Here is an 11,193-nt window from a genome sequence, read left to right on the forward strand (position 1 = left end):
CATACTGACATTTTGGACTAATTACTGGTTCACATTGCTTAGATAGGTGTGATTGTCATTGAAGTGTAGTCCTTTGACTTTTAGTCTGTGGAAGTGTAAGTGTTTAAGAAAAAGGTGGGATTATCCACAGTGACTATTTACAAGGTTTATTACAAATTTTTGGTGGATTTTGTGATTTTTAGGGTTTTTGGGGATATTTGATGTTTTTCTATGATTGGTTTCTATAGGAAATTTTACAATTTTAAGGATTTACTTGGGGACATTTTGTGATTAGTGGTTTTTTCAAGACATTATGCAATTTTTAAGAAATTTTTCAAGACATTATGTGATTATTATGAATTTTTTCAAGACATTTTATGATTTTTAATGATTATTTCAAGATCATAAAGGATTCTAAATGTTAGCTCCAATCTGATATGCAATAAGTCCAATGGATAAGATGTTCTTATGGACCTGCCCCCAGTTCAAGTGTAAACTCATGCACTATGTAGGTGATATGCCCCTAGAAAAGATGCAAACTATGTACAAAGGCCAATGATAGAGTATGTATAGACTGGTGACAATTGGGTAAGATAACATTGGACATTAACTAGTTCATGGCCCATGATCAAGGACTAGGGATGTCTTGCAATACAAAGGATATGATTAGGGAATGACAAAAGGGGAAAAACCAAATGGGATCCTGATAGATGGAGGAGCAATAACTAATTACACATTGTGCCTATTTGCCAAGTTTTCACCATGGTACTTACCCAAAGTGCTTGTTTGTCAGGTTTTCACTTTTGGATAGAATTTTTCTCTTGACTAAAATTTTCATGCTAAGTTGCTTGTTTGCTAGGTTTTCATCAAGACATCCATTTTTTCATTATTTTTTTACTTTTTTCATGAATTTTTGTTATTTTTAAAATATTTTTTTAGGACTTTTAGATAGAATCAAGTATATTACTTGTGGAGTTGCATGTTGTCGATGGACATGGGTAGTGGTTCACCCTATGGACTCACAAGCTAATATACCTAAGACCCAAATGTTGTAGTAACTACATAAGGTCCTTCGCAATTTGGTTCAAACTTTTCTGGTTGCTCTCTATGTAGCTAAGTCTTGTAGTTCATTTTTAAGACTAGATCGACCTCAAACTTTATTATTATAGCTTCATTTGAGTCAATTCTGGTAAGCTTACAGATGTGTCAAGGTGGCTCATATTCATTAATCAAGTATTTCCAATTCATATTTGCTAGTTTTCATCATCAACAACATCTTGTAGGGATACTCTCAATGATGGAATTTCAAATTCAATGGGCAGTATGGCCTTAGTTCCATAGACAAGAGAGTATGGTGTTGCACCAGTAGGAGCACGCACACTTGTTCAGTAGGCCCAAAGAGCTAGATTTAGTTATAGGTTCTAGTCTTGACTAGAATCATTGAGAATATTTTGGAGAATATTAAAAATGCTCTTATTGGATGCTTCTACTTGGTCATTTCCCTGTGGATGGTAAATACTAGAATATTCATGGTATATGTTTTACTTCTCACAGAGCTTATCCACATCTTTTTTTTAAAATGAAATACCATTGTTAGTAATAATAGAAAAGGGGACCGCATATCGATATATGATGTAGTTCAAAATAAACCTTGAAATCTACATTCTAGCAGTGAAAGTCAAAGGGACAACTTCAACCCACTTGGAAAAATATTTTGTTGTTTTGATGATGAACTTATGACCATCAAAGGAAGGAGGAGAAATAGTTCAAATAAGATCAAATGCCCATTATGAAAAGGGTCGTGGAGATATAATTAACTATAATTCTTGTACTAGTGTATGGATCAAATTGCTACTTATCTAGCACTTATGACATGTTTTGGAAAAATCATGGGTATCTTGTTCCATGGTGGGCCAATAATATCCAACTCTAACAAGTTTCTTAGCTAGACTCAGACCATTGAAATGACATCCACATATACCTTTGTGAACTTTACATAAGATAGTTTCAGCTTCTTGTGAGTCAGGGCATCTGAGAAGGTTTTGGTCAAAGGATCTCTTGTAAAGGGTGTCACTGATGATGATGTACCTAGTGAATTGGAAGATAGGCTCAACATTCATTTTTGGATAAGTTAGGTGGTAGGGTTTGGGTTTCTAGGTAATCATGAATGTCGTGATACTAAGAAGAATTGGGACCAACAATTTCTCACACAAACTTAGATTGAGAGAGCTCAAATATTGGAATTAAAATTTGCTTGACAAGGCACTCACAATGTTCCACATTTTGAGGCATATCAATCATAGAAGCAATGGTATCCATAGCATCATCTTTCTTGTTGTGTATTCTTGGTAGCTAATGAAAAGATATAGTGACAAATTTAGATTTAAGAAAGTTTTTCATCTTCTTGTAAGGCATTAATTTATCATCTTTGGTTTTATAGTCATTATTGAATTGGTGGATGACTAACTAGGAATCACCAAAAACCTATGAATGTTGAATGTTCTATTGGATAGCTATCTTGAGTCCTTTTATTATTGCCTCATATTATGCTATGTGGTTTGTATAATTGAATGCTATCTAATATGACTTGGGGATTATATCACATTGGGGAGTGATAAACATTATGCCAGCTCTTAAACCATTTCTTGTATGTGATCTATCAAAGTAAACCTTCCATTCATTAGCTATATCCATGTTAAATATGACTTCATCCAAAAAGTCTATCACCATGGGATGATCATCTATCACAGGTGCTCCTACTAGCTGATCTTCTATCACTTTCCCTTTGATTTCCTTCCTATCTACATATTCTATATCAAATTTTCTAAGGACCATAACTCATTTGGCTAAGCATCCCATGAGAGCAGCCTTACTTAGGAGATACTTTGGTGGGTCAATCTTGGAGACAAGCATTGTTTTCTGATGGATCATTAATATCTCATCTTTTGGGCTAGAAAGATGATAGTAAGGCAAGCTCATTTAATAAGTGAATAATTCAATTCATACACCACAAGTGTTTTGCTAATGTAGTAAATGGTTCACTCTCTTCCTTGTTCATCATTTTGTGCTAAGAGAGCTCCTAATGTTGTATCTATAATAGATATGTATAGAATGAATGGTTTTCCTAGAATAGGAGCCATTAAAACTGGTGGATGTAGAAGATAATCCTTGAGCTTTTGGAAAGATTCTTCACACTAGTTGTTCCATTGAAAGGATATTCTCTTATATTATAGGTGTTGAAAGGAGTGACACTTATCTTTTAGTTGTGCAATGAATCTATGAATAGACTATAATCTCCCTTGTAGACTTCTTAATAATTTTAGATTTGTTGGAGGAGGCATTTCAAGAATTGCTTTTACTTTCTCAGGATCCACTTCAATTCCTCATTGAGAAACAATGTATCCTAGGAACTTTCTAGAAACAACTTCAAATACATACTTTTTTAGATTTATATGGAGCTTATGGATTTCCCTTCTATTTAATACTTGATCTAGGATGCCCAGATGATCCTTTCTTCTAGGGTATTTACAAAGTAAGTCATTGACATAGTCTTCCATGAGGATGTGCATGAAATCATGAAAGATGATAGTCATTTCTCTTTGATATGTTGCCCCAACATTTTTAAGACCAAATGGCATAACATTCCAGCAATATGTTCCCCAAGAGCATGTAAAAGCTATTTTGTGTTGATCTTTAGGAGCTATTCTTATCTAATTGTAATTAGGGAATCCATCCATTAGTTATAGCATCTCATATCCAGCTATCATGTCTACTATGATGTCTATATTTGGTAATGGGAAATAATCTTTAGGACATGCTTTGTTGAGATCACAAAAGTCGGCACATATTTGGATGCCCCTAGAGTGTTTTCTTACTGGTACTAAATTATATATCCATTATGCATAGTCAATGGGTCTAATAAAAGCTGGCATTCAATAATTTTTTCAATTCAGCTTTGACAAGGAGAGCAACCTAAGGATGCATCTTTCTCAATTTTTTCTTTACTGGTTTCACTCCAAGTTTTAATGGCAAGTTATGAGGGGCTAGTTCAGGATCTAATCCTGACATGTCTGCATAAGACCAAGTGAAGTTGATTTGTCTCTTTATAAAGAATTTGATAAATTCATCTTTTTCCTCAAGTGATATTGAGGCTACAAAATGTATGATCTTAAGGTTGTTAAGTGTTCCCAAATTTATCTCATTTATCATTTCCACAAGTAATGTTAATCTTTCCTTCAATGGGGGTGTGTCCAATCTTTCATCCTTGGGTGCCTCAAAGAGGTTTTCACCCTTGGATATGTCCTTCATTTTCACTTTTTTATGGTCTAATGACACCTTTCAAATTTCACCAAGAGACCTACTTTTGTCTTCTTTTTTTCTTATTTTTCCTATTTTATGACTGGAAGATGGAGTTGACTCACCAAAATATGCCATGATGTTTAGGTCAATGGAGAACCCAAACTTGTGATTTCCTTGTGGTAAATAGTCATGGAGCTCAAAGAATTTTGTGATGGCATCATCATTTTAAAATTGGTCAAATGTTGGTGAACCTTGTTGGTCTTAATCAATAAGTTCGAGGGAAACTAGGGAAATTTCATCATTGGTGTTGAATAAGTTTTGGTCAAAGGCATATATATATATATGGATATCTAGTTTAGTGGTATCATCGGGATCACGTTTAGAAGTAGGAGGACTTGGACCCCAAAAAATTTCAATCCAAGCTATAGATTTGGTTTGAGTGGTAGGTGGATTTATATGTTTATCCTCCACAGGTAGGCTATTTGGGTCAAAAAACATATGGTCAAGTCCATAAGGAATATCAAGATTGTTAGTTTTAGGTAGGGTATCCTTAGATGCCTTTTCATCATTTGAAGCATGCACATTCTTAGATGAGTATGACTCAATATTAGGGAGACCCAAAAAAAAATAGTTTGAATCCAAGTCCCAATCTATGAGGTCATCCTTATGTAGTGATGGGCTGAATAATGCCTTGCTTTTGAGGTCCTAGGCCACTACATCTATCATATCCCTTTTTCTACATGATGGTAAATCTAGGTCCATACTTGGTGTAGGATATAGAAGTAGGTTCTTATTCCTCTTTAGCCTTTTCAATTCACGTAGATGTGTTTTCATAGACATGTTCTTTGTGTAGTCCAACTTCACTATTGAAAGTCACAGAAGGTTTCTTTTGAAATGCGAACTTAGGCTTGTTCTACATAAGTTATGGTTTTTCATATGACTTGGGAGAGAATGTGTTTCCTAATGAGAAAGGCATGTGACATGGAATACTCACCACAACCTTGGTCTTTGATTTTGAGCTTTCCTTTGAATGTGGGAGTGAGCATAAAAGGATCAATATGCATAGACGACTCAAGTGGATTTGTTGCATGGTTTGTGAAGACCTAGTATGCAGTGATTCCTCTAAGATTGGCACAAAATTGGAATGGTTTTGGAACACCAGGGATGGTAACCTCTACATTTTTATAGGAAAATTTAAAGCATTAGTGACATGTAGAGGGCACTAATTTCATAACATGGATCCAAGGGTGTCCTAGTATCATGTTGCAATTCATTTTGATATCTAGGACCTAGAACGAAGAATTCTCAGTAGCTGGAGTAACTCTAATAGGTAAGATGATGAAACCCATGGAGAAGCATTTACCCTCATCATAGGCCTTTATGGTAATTCTAAAAGAGGGATCTACATCATCTTCAGAGTAACCTAGACCCTTGACAACTTTAAGGGTATAGATATTCTACCCTGCTCCTACATCTATCAAATGTTTGACCTTAACATTGTGGATAAAGACTTCAAGGTAAAGGGGATCATTGTGGTTGGTTTTGTCTTTGGGAATGTCTCTAGGGGAAAAGGTTATATATTGTGATGCAGATAGGTTCCAACCATGGCCTAGAACTAGGAAACATTGATGTTATCTAGGACTACTAAATCTTTAAGGGCTTGATCCAATATCTTTTGATTTTGGAGAGACACACACAATAGGTCCAATATGGATATCTATATAGGAGTATTGTTGAGTTATTCAACAAGGTTACAATCATATGAAGTAGGAGCATTAGGTGTACTAGGGGGTGTAGTTCTAGTACAAGCCATGGTTCTAGAAGGAGCTCCAAGTAAGGTGTCCTTGCTATGGCATGTAGTGATAGTGCAATGAAGATCTTTAGCCTTTAAGGTAAATGTGGATATGGGGGAATCTAACTCATTAAAATAGTTGATGGTGTAGTCATATCCAGTGCATGTGTGATTTACATTGGCTTATGAGTTTGAGTTTGAGCTAGAGGCCTTCTCTTTGTCATGATAATCCAAAGGATCTTAAAAAATAGTTTGATCATAGTTGGATGCTAGTAGTGATGGATCAACTATGATCACACCACAATCAATAAGGTCTTGTATTGCATGTTCTATCTAGAAACATGATGAGGTGTTATGTCCTTTGGTGTAGTGGTAATCACAGAATATTTTTTCATCCCACCAAGAAACTTTAATTCTTGGTTTGTCTTTGATTGAGGGTAACTATAGGAAGTTATTACTGAGTAATTTTTAAAGTGCAGTCTCAAGAGGTAACCCCAGGAGTGTGAATTCTCTATCTTTGGTTCTAGGATTTCTTCAAGGTCCATCTTGTGTGACAGTCTCAGTTTTCTATTGTGGAGGTGATGTTTGATTGGGAGGTTGTGAATTTTTAGGGTTTATACCTTTCAAATTTAGTTGAGGTTGTGTTGTGCTAATTGTTTGTGCATCCACAATACTATCATTAGTCACATTCTTATTTTTGGAGAAAAATTTGAATTGTCATTAGACAAGTTGGTGTTTGTTTTTTCCTTTTTCATCTTAAGGATTCCCTTATGGATAAGAGCATCTTCAATACTATACCCTTTTTTTATTAGTGTTGAGATGGACCTTGGACTTTTGATCTTAAGTTCATACATTAATTCAAGGACTAGGTTTTCAATGCACATGTTAACTTGTTGTTCTTCAGAAATGTTTAGTGAGTATTTAATGACTAAGCTTCTCCAACATAGTAAGAATGTTATAAATGATTCTCTCATCTTTTGTTTAGTTCAGCAATACTTGGAGAGTGTCACCTTATTTTTTATGTTGAAGGAAAAGTGGGAGATAAATTTTTCTGCCAGCTTTGACCAAGATTTGATAGTACCAAGAATTTTGAATAACATTCAAGTGTGGGCCCACCTAGAGAGAGAGCGACCAATCTCATGAGTTAGGTGGGCTCAAAACTCAGTTTCCTTTTCCTCAATATTTTTTGAATCTTCAAGTCTCAAAGTTTTTTTGGGAATGGAGCCATATACAGAATTTAATCAAATGGATTAGGACGTTAGTCCCTTTCTATATATAGAGTTTGTTTCTTCTAGACTCCCAAAGCCTATACTTGTTTGGAAAGTTGTTTGAATTGTTGTAGAAACTCTTCATTGGGGTTTTGCATGATATTTTTTTTCTTTAAGTCTTTTTCATCTATGAGTAGATAATTTTCTATGGCGACAACTATGTCTACTGGATTTTGACATTTTTTGTGTTTGATGATTCAAGTGATGTGTCACTATATTGTGGAGGTATGTTAGTACCTTGAAGATAAAAGGCTCCCTATTGTGGTAGATGTTGGGGTACTTGTGTTATTTTTTGTGCTACTTGTTGTAGTATCAACTACAATTTTTGTACCATGTGTTGTTGTTGCATCACTTATTGTGGTAGTTGTTGTGCCATTTTTTGTGATTGTTGTTGAGATACCTCTATTGGTTGCATGTGAGACCATGTATGTGACTATTTTTATAGAGGTATCTATTGAGGTTGTTGTGGAACATGCTATTATTGTAAAAAATGTTGTTGATATGCAATTTGTTGCTTGAGGTGTCTTTGATATTCCAACTATTTTTTTAGTTGCTCTTGTTGTTTAGCAAACATGGCTTGTTGTTATTGGAATTATTGTTGACACATTGTGTACAAGTCAAGTGGATTTACATTAGAGTGCATGTTAGGGATGTTGGATCCTTGCACCACTTGAGGTTGTTGTTGTGGTTGATGTTGCTATTTATATGTCAAATGTGTGTTAAGTTTATTTAAACTTGATTGTGCATTGGAAATGTTAAGTCATTGTATCACTATAGGTTGTTGTTGCCTTTGAAGTTGGTTATGTCCTTGAGAATTGAACATCATGTTTGGGTTGTTGTTTTGGTACCTTTTCATGTTAGATTTTTTCTCCTTGAGAGATCATATTGATTTGACAATGAGAAATGTTCCTTTTGGGAATGGGCAAAATGTCAATAAGACATTTCCTTTGTATGTCAATAGGGATTATTGCAATTGATGTTTCACATCGTCTACTCATGGGAGGCTTCATAACATTTGACATTATAAAATTTGGTAAAGTTAGGAGCAAGGATGAAATTTGTTAATTTTCCTCCAAAGGAGGTATTTTTGGCATCCCTAGAGTACAAGTCCCTTTCGGCACATATTTTTGTTGCTTTATGTGATCGAGATCAAACAAGCAATTGATGTTGATGTGTTCAAATGTACTTTGGAGCATTTCAATGGTTGATTCTTGATGGGACCTTATAGGTGCCATCATTTTGTTTGAAAACTCCAAAGGTTTTTTTCCCTTATCTAAGTCCAAATTGATCATAGGCTATATGGTTTTGCGTGTTGAGTTGGTTTGATGTTTGGATTTAGGCCCTTCCAAGTTTGGGTTGAATTTGACAATTTCTTGGGCTGCCAAAAGTTTAAAGTTCTTTTGGAATCTTTTTTCTTGACATACCCTATCCATTTCTTCATTAGTGATTCCATAATCTATGTTAGAGTCATCACTTAGGTGTACAATACCTTGTGTGTTTGATGTGTTAGGTTTGAAGGTACTTGTGTTGGGTTTGCTAAATTTGAAGGAGTGTGTTTGTTCATCCTTAGGTGTTGTTGTTATTCTTCCACCTCCATGTGGTATCAGTACAAATATGGGTTCAAAGTTAGGATTCCATTGAACCATCCCATGTGTAGGAGAAGTGTTTGAAGGAAACCACATATTAGGTGTGTTGCTTAGAGTTTTTTGTGTCATCTCTTGATTATTGTGATCTTGTGGATACATGTTTAAGGGGTCCACAAGCAAAGATTGTGATGCTTCAATTTGGTCTTTGTCAAATGTATGTTGGGTTTTCTTGATCTTCTTTGGTATTGGACAAGGTTTTGGTTGCATTTGAGCCTTAGGAAATAAGGGTTGGTATGGTTCTTTGGGTCTCTGAGTCAATTATGTTTTTGTAAGTGTTGGCATGATACCTAAGGATGCAGATGCAATGGAGGAAAACCTAAATGAACTCTCTTCCTCCCAAGTGCACACTTAAACTACCAACTATGCTCAAATAGTAACAATTGTGCCCTTGGTGCACTTGGGGCCCTAAAGGTAAAAAGTTGGTAAGTAGAAGGTATGCAGTTGGTAAAAAGAGGTGTTAAGGTGATTAAAATGCAGAATGTGACTAATTTCAGTGATCATGAGTGTTTTTTGGAGTTTAAGAATGTAATGCAAGCTATGAAAATGAAAATTAGGGTTCTAGAACCTAAGATGAAATCCCTAACTATTGAGTGTGCTCTAAAAATACCAACTATATGTTGAAACTACTAATTGCACACACGAAGTGTATAGTTTGTAAAATAGGGGTGCAGTTGGTAAAATAGGACAAAACTTGGAAATTTGTAAGTGGGTATGTAAGATATGAGTATTTTTTGGATTTTGAAGTATTTAGGGATGTTATGAAACCTAAGGAGGTGCCAAATGAACTAGGGTTTTGATATGCAAGATGCAAATGTCCTAGGAAAAGTATGCAAATACAAAAGTAAAGTGACATTTTGGAATTTGACTAAAGGAGATGATAATGACTCTATGGTATGCAAAATGATGATTTGGATTAGACTTTGAACTTGTGAATGATATTGGAAGATGATGTATGAAAGGTGGACTATGCAAGGGATGGTGTGCTAAGGTTGATAATGACATTTGGGCTATGAAAAATGAAGAGAAGTAATCACAGAGACAAGCTGATAGGGTTTGATAGTGGAAACGATGCTAAGACTTTGAACAATGCAAGATGGGGGGGATAAACCACTAGGGTAAGTCAAAATGATGTTTAGGGAAAATAGGAATATGAAAATGCTATGATAAGGGTATATGCAAGTTTTTGAACTTAGGTGAAATCTTTGAAAGGTATTAACCTAAAAGTTTAACATTATGACAATAGACTTTGGATCTTGACCAAAAAGAGATAAAAGTGAAAAGATCAAAATGACAAAGTCAAATACATCTTGACATAGATTGACAAAGAAAATGAAAAAATGACCATGGTCAAGATCCATTATCCATTAACACAATGAAATACTCTAGGGTTCATGCTTTTGTTCAAATTTTGGAATAAATTCAAAGGTCTTAGGTTCATAATGATGTTTAGGGAGCTCAGAATGATGGTTATGTTGATTGTATATATAATATGCAAAGTTCCTAAGATGAAAAAAGAGATTTTGGGTGGAAGATGTTGTTTTGGGTCATATGCAGAATGAGGACCTCCAGAGGTTGCTAAATGTGGTTTTAGGGTCCCAAAATGCAGTTTGGAGGCCCAAAATGGTCATGTACGTAGTGAAATGCACTTTGGCCACATCAAGTGCACTCCAATAGCACAAAATATTCCTATGGTGCACTTGGGACCATTTTGGGTGTAGTTGGTAGTTTTATGGCATAATTAGGAGGCTAGATTGAATGTTGGTTGATTTCAAGCTGGGTGATGGGTAAGTTGCTATACCAGGGACCTAGGATGCTAGGGTTGATGCTATTATTGGATAAGAGATGTAAAATGAAGGTTATGAACTAAGGAATGAAGTAATAAGTGAAGACAATGATGGCTAGGACATATAGAATGTAGATCAGGGCATGTTGAGATTGGGAGGCCTATCTAGGTACCTAAGGACACTTCTCAAGTTTAAAAATGCTTTCTAGAAGTCCAAACTAGGTTCTCAGACTACCAAGTGCACTCAAAAGTACCAACTATGCCTATGGTGAAATTGGGTCTAGTTAGGGTGCAGTTGGTAAACTGGGCTGAAACTAAGATGGTTTTGGGTGCTGAGGTTTTTTAGATTGATGTGACAGTGAGCTAAAGCACAAAGTATAGTGCTAAGACTAGGATGAAGGAACATAATGATGGTTAGGACATATG

This window comes from Cupressus sempervirens, chromosome 2, assembly GCF_028749045.1.
Source record: "Cupressus sempervirens isolate cs-2001-9-10 chromosome 2, ASM2874904v1, whole genome shotgun sequence".
NCBI lineage: Eukaryota > Viridiplantae > Streptophyta > Pinopsida > Cupressales > Cupressaceae > Cupressus > Cupressus sempervirens.